The sequence below is a fragment of the Porites lutea genome, chromosome 7 (assembly GCF_958299795.1).
Source record: "Porites lutea chromosome 7, jaPorLute2.1, whole genome shotgun sequence".
NCBI classification, from domain to species: domain Eukaryota; kingdom Metazoa; phylum Cnidaria; class Anthozoa; order Scleractinia; family Poritidae; genus Porites; species Porites lutea.
In genome coordinates, this window is record NC_133207.1 from 17,215,150 (window position 1) to 17,223,302 (window position 8,153).

An 8,153-nucleotide genomic window follows, 5' to 3' on the forward strand; every position below is an offset into this window, starting at 1 on the left:
GAGCATCTGGGACACCCGAAGAGCGATGATACCTTTGATTTAAGAGTAGGTTTGCCACGTTGCCAGCATGTAGAATTGACTATTCATGAGGATGTCCGCTTGTTCTTGGTTGTGACCGTTTTGTTTGTTCTTTTGCCTATTCTTGTCCTTCGTGAAATACCCTAGACTCGCTGTCTCTGCAAAATGAAGTCTTACCAAATTATATTTCAAAAAAGTAGAGGGGACGACACACGGCTTACTTCCTCTGCTCCTACTCCAACGACAATGGCGTGGCTGTGCCTCAGCGATCCGTTTTGAGCCGCGAATTCTAGATTTCGAGTTGTACTCACAATGATAAGTATCTTGTAACTAAAACTCGCCAAAACGTCTTTGAAATAGCTTTAGAGGAGAACACAGAGAACTGAAGACACAACAAAAAACACAAGGTGATATGTTTTTTGCTTGTTTCGTTGTTTTTATTATTATTACTGTTACTATTATTTTGTAATGATCGTTGAATGCAGGATGAAACAGATGCGAACATATAGCAGGGGAAGGGCACTAGTCCAGTCAAATTGTGGTTTAGCATCAAACTAATTGCAACAGAATGTTTTTCAATGCCATTTAATTGTTGGATGGCTGTTTAACAACATACTAAAAATCCGCCAAAATCGGCTCAGTGAAACATGAGAAAAATTGGTCAATAAAGATTTCAACTTGCACCACAGGAAACCCAATTTCAGTAAGCTCACAAATTCAGACAAAACATCTGATAATTGTGTTTTTTTTCCTCATCAATTTTCGATGCAACATCGCTAATGTATTTTGGGTAGTTTTGTTTTAAAAACCGCGGACTTAATGTGGTTGAAACACCTGGGTCAGTGTTTCGTCTTGAAGGGCTTTGCACAGGTTACCCAGCCACCCGTCTGTCTTCACATTCTGTTTTCCAAGTTTTAATTTTTTTCTATGACGGTATTAAAAAGGGAAATTATTAGTCAGTCTGTGTTAACATGGTTAAAAATATTAGCGTTTTTTTTTCTGCGCAATATCAGAAATGCAGTAAGTATTTTGGCAGTTTTACAGGCTGGTAATTTTTATATCCTGCTGCAGCATGGATTCAAATTTGTAGCTGACTGATGGTGAACAGTTTGACCTGATATTTCAATTTATTCACCTTCAGTCAGCTACTAAATTTGCATCCATGCTGCAAGATACGTGCGACCAAATGTGTGAAACGGACGGTAGCTTTGTATCAGTACAAACTGTTTAACCTATTTCCATTTTCTGTAATCGAGTTTTGTGAGGTAGTTATGTTCAAACCTTGGACACAATATGTGTGATCGAAGGGATTCTTTTTTTTTCTCGCGACATGCGCAATCTCCTTTAGGATTATGACTCCGTACTTTATAATGTGAGTGAATAAATATTCTGCTAAGGACTCCGTCTATTTGGTTTTTGCTACATCGTAAAGCTTTGCGCTTTTCATTACACCAGGCCGAATCTGTTGTAAGGGAAATCCAGAAAACCAAGCGCAGTATATTGTTCTTTTTTTATCTTCTTCTTGTAGCGAGTCTCAGATTTAGTTTAGTGTATCTGTGTGTTCAGTTTGTATTTTCTGCGGCAGCCCTTCATTTCTTGGTAAGAAGAATAAGTATATTAATCGCTCTGTGGTCTGAAGGCGTTTCTATTCCCTCCTTGCATTTCTTTTGAGAGAGCAACCCTGAACCTTGACCAGTTTTTGTTCGTCCATTGGCAAATGAAGACCTCTTTTAATAACGATCAGTGGGATCGTATACGTCTGAAAATAATTGCAGTGGTCATTAAAGGCGCGAAAGTACTGGAGATATGTACGACATTATTGCCTGACTTAGCTTCTGATGGCTCACCTCTTTTTGCGGAACCTATGTTTCTCTTCGGATGAGCGTTGTGTAACACTTCAACTTACTGCATGTTAGCCTTCTGACTGAGTTGGGTGAGTTATGCTCTGCGTGGGGAATTTCTATTACTCCATAGCCTCTTACAAGATATTTTTACATACGCATTGTTTTGGCTGCCCAGAGTTAATTGTTCCCTCAAAAAACAGCTTCCCTATTATGCTATTTCGTTTTCTTGAAACAAACGTTTGCTGGAACCAAAGTTCTTATGCGATGAATGTTCCGTTAACCTTTATAATTTTTTTCGCGAAGGTAACAACACTTTTCCTTAAATGAAAACATATTTCCCTCTTATCAAATTCATAGGCAGTGGAGCTTAACCTGCTCAAAAACTCTGCATTGTTGTGCATCGTAAAGAATTAGTGAACTATCCTCTTCTCCTCTCCAATTCACTTCTAACAAGAAGAAAAGACAAGCTTCAAAAAAAGTGAAACATATACTTGAGGATGTCGGTACGTTAACGAAAATTAATGTAAAGGTAACCGTAAAAGCCAAAGCATTATCTTGCTGAATTTTTGAAAACGCACAGAACGAAAAGTGCAGTCTTTTGACTGAGAAAAAGACCAAACGCCGAAAGCAAAATGAGCCCAAAAATCCTCCTAGCTAGAAAAGAACAAGGAAAGGGAAAGTAGAAAGAGCGAGGAGAAAGAAGCGAGGAGAAGAAAGAAGAACAATGGCTGCACTCCTAGTTTTTATGTTGACTTCTTTGAAGATAGTTTTTGAAAGAAAAAAACTGTTTGACGGGAGAGCTCTATTTTGGCTGTAACGTTATTCAAAAATCCAGCTCTGATATATATTCTTCTTACCCTTACGCCTAACAGAAATCTGATTAAGAAAGGATTCATTTTAAAAGCAAATGATTAAGTAATTAACGGCTTTCATTTTTCAGATTTAAAGCTTCGCGACTAAATTCGCTGTAATTTACAGCCAACAGTTCACTCTATTACCCTGTAAGCTTTGTGTTATTTTGGGACAAGAGAGAATGATCATTCATTCTCTCTCGTTTGGGGCTCCATGAGTGGAGCATGGGCTTCCTGTGCAAACGCCAACCGTGTTTAATATTTATCCTTTTTGAAAAAAAGAAACACTTCGTTTTTATCACCGAAAACTAGGTAGCAGTTGTTTTTTCTTCTTTCACTTTTCCATAAAAGTAACAAACACATTTTGTACATTTTTTGTTTGAACTTATAATTTCAACTAACGTAGGTGCCCTTTTGTTAAAAGCTCTTAACGCTTAATTTTGACATGTTCCACCGAACGGATTTTGGCGGATTTTTAGTATGTTGCTAGATGGACCACCCTTACTTACATGGCGTTGAAAACAATTCTGTTGCAATTAGTTTGATGTTGAGCCTCAAAAATAATCTACTGAACTACATCACATTTTATCCCTTGAAACCCTGTACATTTTTGGGGGAGGGGGTCACTGAAAAGCGTTTTTATGGGGCCAGTCATAAATTATTCTTTTAAACTGAAAAATCCTCGTAGCCCCCCACCACCCCATAAATTATGAACGCTCCTGCTTTAGTTCCTAACACGATCAGTATGTCAATAAAACAAAAGTCAAAAGTTTAGAAAAAGTTAACGCGAGTTAACGTTAAAGTGAGTAAAGTACCGCGTTCCTTGAGTACATTAGTTCGTTAGTCGTTCAATTTACCAAAATGATTGCAATGCGAGAAAGTTATTTTGGCTGTTGGGAAGCAATGGATGTCGCAATTTTGTGGCTGCTGGCTTTGTAGAGAGATGTAAAGAGGTGACAGTTGAGTGATAGAGAGATTAATAGGGAATGTCCACAGGGACAATAAACAGTGGCCGTTGTTCCGAGATGGGTGTTATTAAAGGTTCCACTGTGAATTGGAATTACAGTATTAGTCTGTCCTAGGCTCTCAGATAGCGGAGACGTCGCGAAAACGATTTCAAGAGAACTATAGGGTCCACGTGTTCTAAGTAAGGGGTTGGCTTCTGTACCGTTGTAGTTATGTCCTATCTTGTGAACATGTCCTCTGACGTAATGTGATATGCAAGCCAATCAGGTCATGCGATCTATCGTGGTAGTCGCGGCATAGGACCGGAAAAGAATCTCCGTTACAGTTTGGTCTTCGAGCAAAATTTGCAATTCCAGCGGGTCGGAGACAGTAGTAAACTGTTTGTCAGGTTTAGTAAACATGGCGGCCGAAAGGCTGCGAAGGAGCGTATATTTTATGCTTTTTTGGCATTGTACAATAAGAACTTCGAAAAAACAAGACCGGCTGTGCGTCGTTAATGTTAAATTTAATGTTTTTACATGTTATAAAAATATGAAGAACGCATTGAGCAGTTTTTCTCCGGCTCTCATTTACGTATCGATCAGCTTAATTTTAGCTCATATTCAGTTAAGATAGCGAAAACTTGTCGGAGAAGACAAGGCAAATCGCTTTGTTTAAACTCTCTTCGCTATCTACGTCTCTATATAGATCATAATCAACTCTGCATCCTGTGAATATTGTGAACTCGAATAAAACGCAAACGCTTACGAAAATATGTCTATGACTGATCGTTGCCGTTTATTATGGAAATCCACAGGTAGCCCAAGCTCGAAATATGAGCATCGGCGAGCATCGGCATTGTTGCGTAACATTCAAAATATAAGGATTTGTATGGGAAAAAAAACTTTCGTTTCTGTAACCTACGAAAATGAAAGGATTTCAAAAAAAAAAACAGCTTACCTTACTTAAAATGTGTGTTCAATCTCTCCTGTGTGGTCCACGGGCCGATTTATGGCCGTTTTATGGGTTTTTATGTTAACGGTTTTCTCTCTATATAAAGGTTTACCAAGGTTGGGCACTCCAGCGAAGCGGCTCGACTGATCCACCGAAGGAAAACGGCCGTAAATTCGCTCCAACTGTTCCAATCGCCTCCAAATTCCGCCTAGGTAACACACGATAGTTCTCCTTTCCATTCGTTACCTTGCTTCAAGACGCCTTTGCACCGAGAGCGAATCAAAGGTCGCCAATCTCTGCAAACCTTCCCGATTGAAGCCATCGACAGAGGCTCGGGATGAGCTCCGCGTTACCCAAACGGTTGAAAGATAGCTTAGCGACCCGGCCTGAGATTCAAATTACTCACACTCGGGGTGGGAGACAGTCTCTTGCTCCCGTTCACATCAATACCCTTGGGCCCGACCCTCGCAAAGGCTAACTTGCACGCATTGTTCTCATTGACCAATCGGAGCTCAAACTGGCGAAACTTGAATTTCAAAACAAAGTACGGAATCGGAATCGTACAGATTCTGTAGTTTGCGAAATGAAAATCTGTAGTTGTAGGAAAAATGGGAGACTACTCGTAGTCTATTCTCGTTGCGTCTACTCGGATATTCTAAACAGAAAATTCCCCCCAAAAAGCTGTTTCGCCCAGAAAAGTTTAACTTAAGCTCAGGCGCTCAAGTTAAGCCCTGTCAGTCGGGGTTACGAACTGGATGGGTGACCCACCGCGAAGATTGTCTTAAAGGTCCATACGTTGTTCTTTTTTTTCTTCTTCTTCTTTTTTGCGTATTATGTGGTGTTATTGTTAACAGCGTATTGAAAAGCAGATTTAGCATTTAGCGTCCGGATTTAGAAAAACAAAAAAACAAAGAAAAAATATATATGGCCCGGTGGATCGGAGTTCGCCCGAAAATTATTATTCTTCGGGCCGTAATACAGAGCTGGAACTTTGCAGACTTTGATCTATATATCGGCGGGGAAGCCGGCAAACTAAGAAAACTGGGTTTTCGACAGTGGAAAACGATCATAATGCCTCTGATTCCAATCTCCTATTCCTCCATCTGCCTCTTGTTGTCGGCGTTGCCTTTGCTGTGCTAACAGTGCTAAGCGATGTTTCTTCTGCTCCGCGGTTTCTTGTTGACGTCTTCTCCTTCGTTGTTCACGCTGAATTTGAAGTCGGCATTCTCCAGAGTATTTTCATTTCGCAAACTACAGATTTTCATTTCGCAAACTACAGAATCTGTACGATTCCGATTCCGTACTTTGTTTTGAAATTCAAATTTCGCCAGTTTGAGCTCCGATTGGTCAATGAGAACAATGCGTGCAAGTTAGCCTTTGCGAGGGTCGGGCCCAAGGGTATTGATGTGAACGGGAGCAAGAGACTGTCTCCCACCCCGAGTGTGAGTAATTTGAATCTCAGGCCGGGTCGCTAAGCTATCTTTCAACCGTTTGGGTAACGCGGAGCTCATCCCGAGCCTCTGTCGATGGCTTCAATCGGGAAGGTTTGCAGAGATTGGCGACCTTTGATTCGCTCTCGGTGCAAAGGCGTCTTGAAGCAAGGTAACGAATGGAAAGGAGAACTATCGTGTGTTACCTAGGCGGAATTTGGAGGCGATTGGAACAGTTGGAGCGAATTTACGGCCGTTTTCCTTCGGTGGATCAGTCGAGCCGCTTCGCTGGAGTGCCCAACCTTGGTAAACCTTTATATAGAGAGAAAACCGTTAACATAAAAACCCATAAAACGGCCATAAATCGGCCCTTGGACCACACAGGAGAGATTGAACACACATTTTAAGTAAGGTAAGCTGTTTTTTTTTTGAAATCCTTTCATTTTCGTAGGTTACAGAAACGAAAGTTTTTTTTCCCATACAAATCCTTATATTTTGAATGTTACGCAACAATGCCGATGCTCGCCGATGCTCATATTTCGAGCTTGGGCTACCTGTGGGAAATCTAGCGTTCGTAGACCGATCTTTTAAGCATAAAAACGCGTGAGTTCGCTGTTTGTGTTGTATTCTTGATTAGCACAGGAAAAAGTTGGTGTTTTTTTTAATATGACCGATGACGGCTGACTGTGAAACGGTTGTAGCTGGTTGTTGAATAACTAGTTTTTCTGTGACTTTCGGTGATTGCTTGGTAGGACACAGGTTGAGTTATCGCAAAATGTGACTCCTTTCTTAAAGTCCACAGTTTACGATAACTCAAATCCTGGCCTGAAGAGCGAAGCCTGTATAAAGAAACCACATTTCGCGCTGTCACAAAATACGGAATTTATTCAGGGACACCCAACGAGCGTTTTCTGTAAAATATCTGTTCGGAGAAGCATTGCCTAGAACTTTATACCACTTGAGGACGGCTAAAAATTTCTAGATGATCGTTCCATTCATGTAAAATTCTCGACGCTTGTCTAACAAATTCCCTACCGGATTTTCTCACGTTTAATTTTTCCCATTTTACTGCCAAGGTTAAGCTAAAAGCAAGGAAACCGAAAGTTTTCGGATTCGAAAATGTGATGTAGAGAGGAATCAGCAAAATTCTCACCTTCGTAATACGTTAAACTACATCTAAAATTTTCGAGAAAATAATACTGAAGCCTTTGTAGATCTAAAAGTTTTCTGCGTAGCCTAAAAGGTGTTTTCAATGAGGACACAGTCGTTGAGTGCCTCTTGTTATTGGAAGGACATGGAATGACTTATCTCAAAATGTGACTCTCTAAGTTCGCCATGGTTTGCGATATTTTTTTGGCTCAAACCTTGGTTTTAAAACATAGAACACAGATTGAGTTAACGCAAAATACGTCACAATTTTCAGACCATATTATGCGTTAGCGCAAACCTTGGTTCGAGTAAAGTGCACTTTTTTTTTGCCAAAAATGACCTCTGACGCCGGTCAGGTAAATTGAGTGGACGCGATTTGTGAGCTAAGAACTGAAGAGTTAAACGCCGTATTTTGCAATAACGCAAAGGAGCAAAGGGTGGTATCGAAACATTACCATAGTTTGAAATGTCGCAAACTAAGACTTCTGCAACAAGGGCTCTCTTTTGAAACGCATATGTTATTTATGAATATGTCTTTATCTTTAAAAAAAGGGCAGTTCTTATTGGTCCGTGCAGTTGGTGGAACCGAAAAGGGCGGTTTTACCATGGGAGGAATACTTTCATTGAGTGTAGATGAGGAGGATTGGCAAATCTCCCTGTTTTAAATCACAGAAGGTTTAATTTGCACTGCGATGCCACTGATGTTCTTAAGTAAATAACTAGGTGGATGAATGTCCTGTCAATCATAACTTGGAAGTCTCTACTTTTTTGGGCTAGTGTCATTCTCTGAATCCTGACTACCAAACTGAAATTTTGGCTGGGTATATGCCGCTGGCCTTTCAGAACCCCTAACCCATTATTATAAGTGTCTATACTGCGGACCCTATAGAAGCCATCTTATCCACATATCATCACATCACATATGCTATGCATCTACCTTATAAAGTAAACTTTTCAACCGC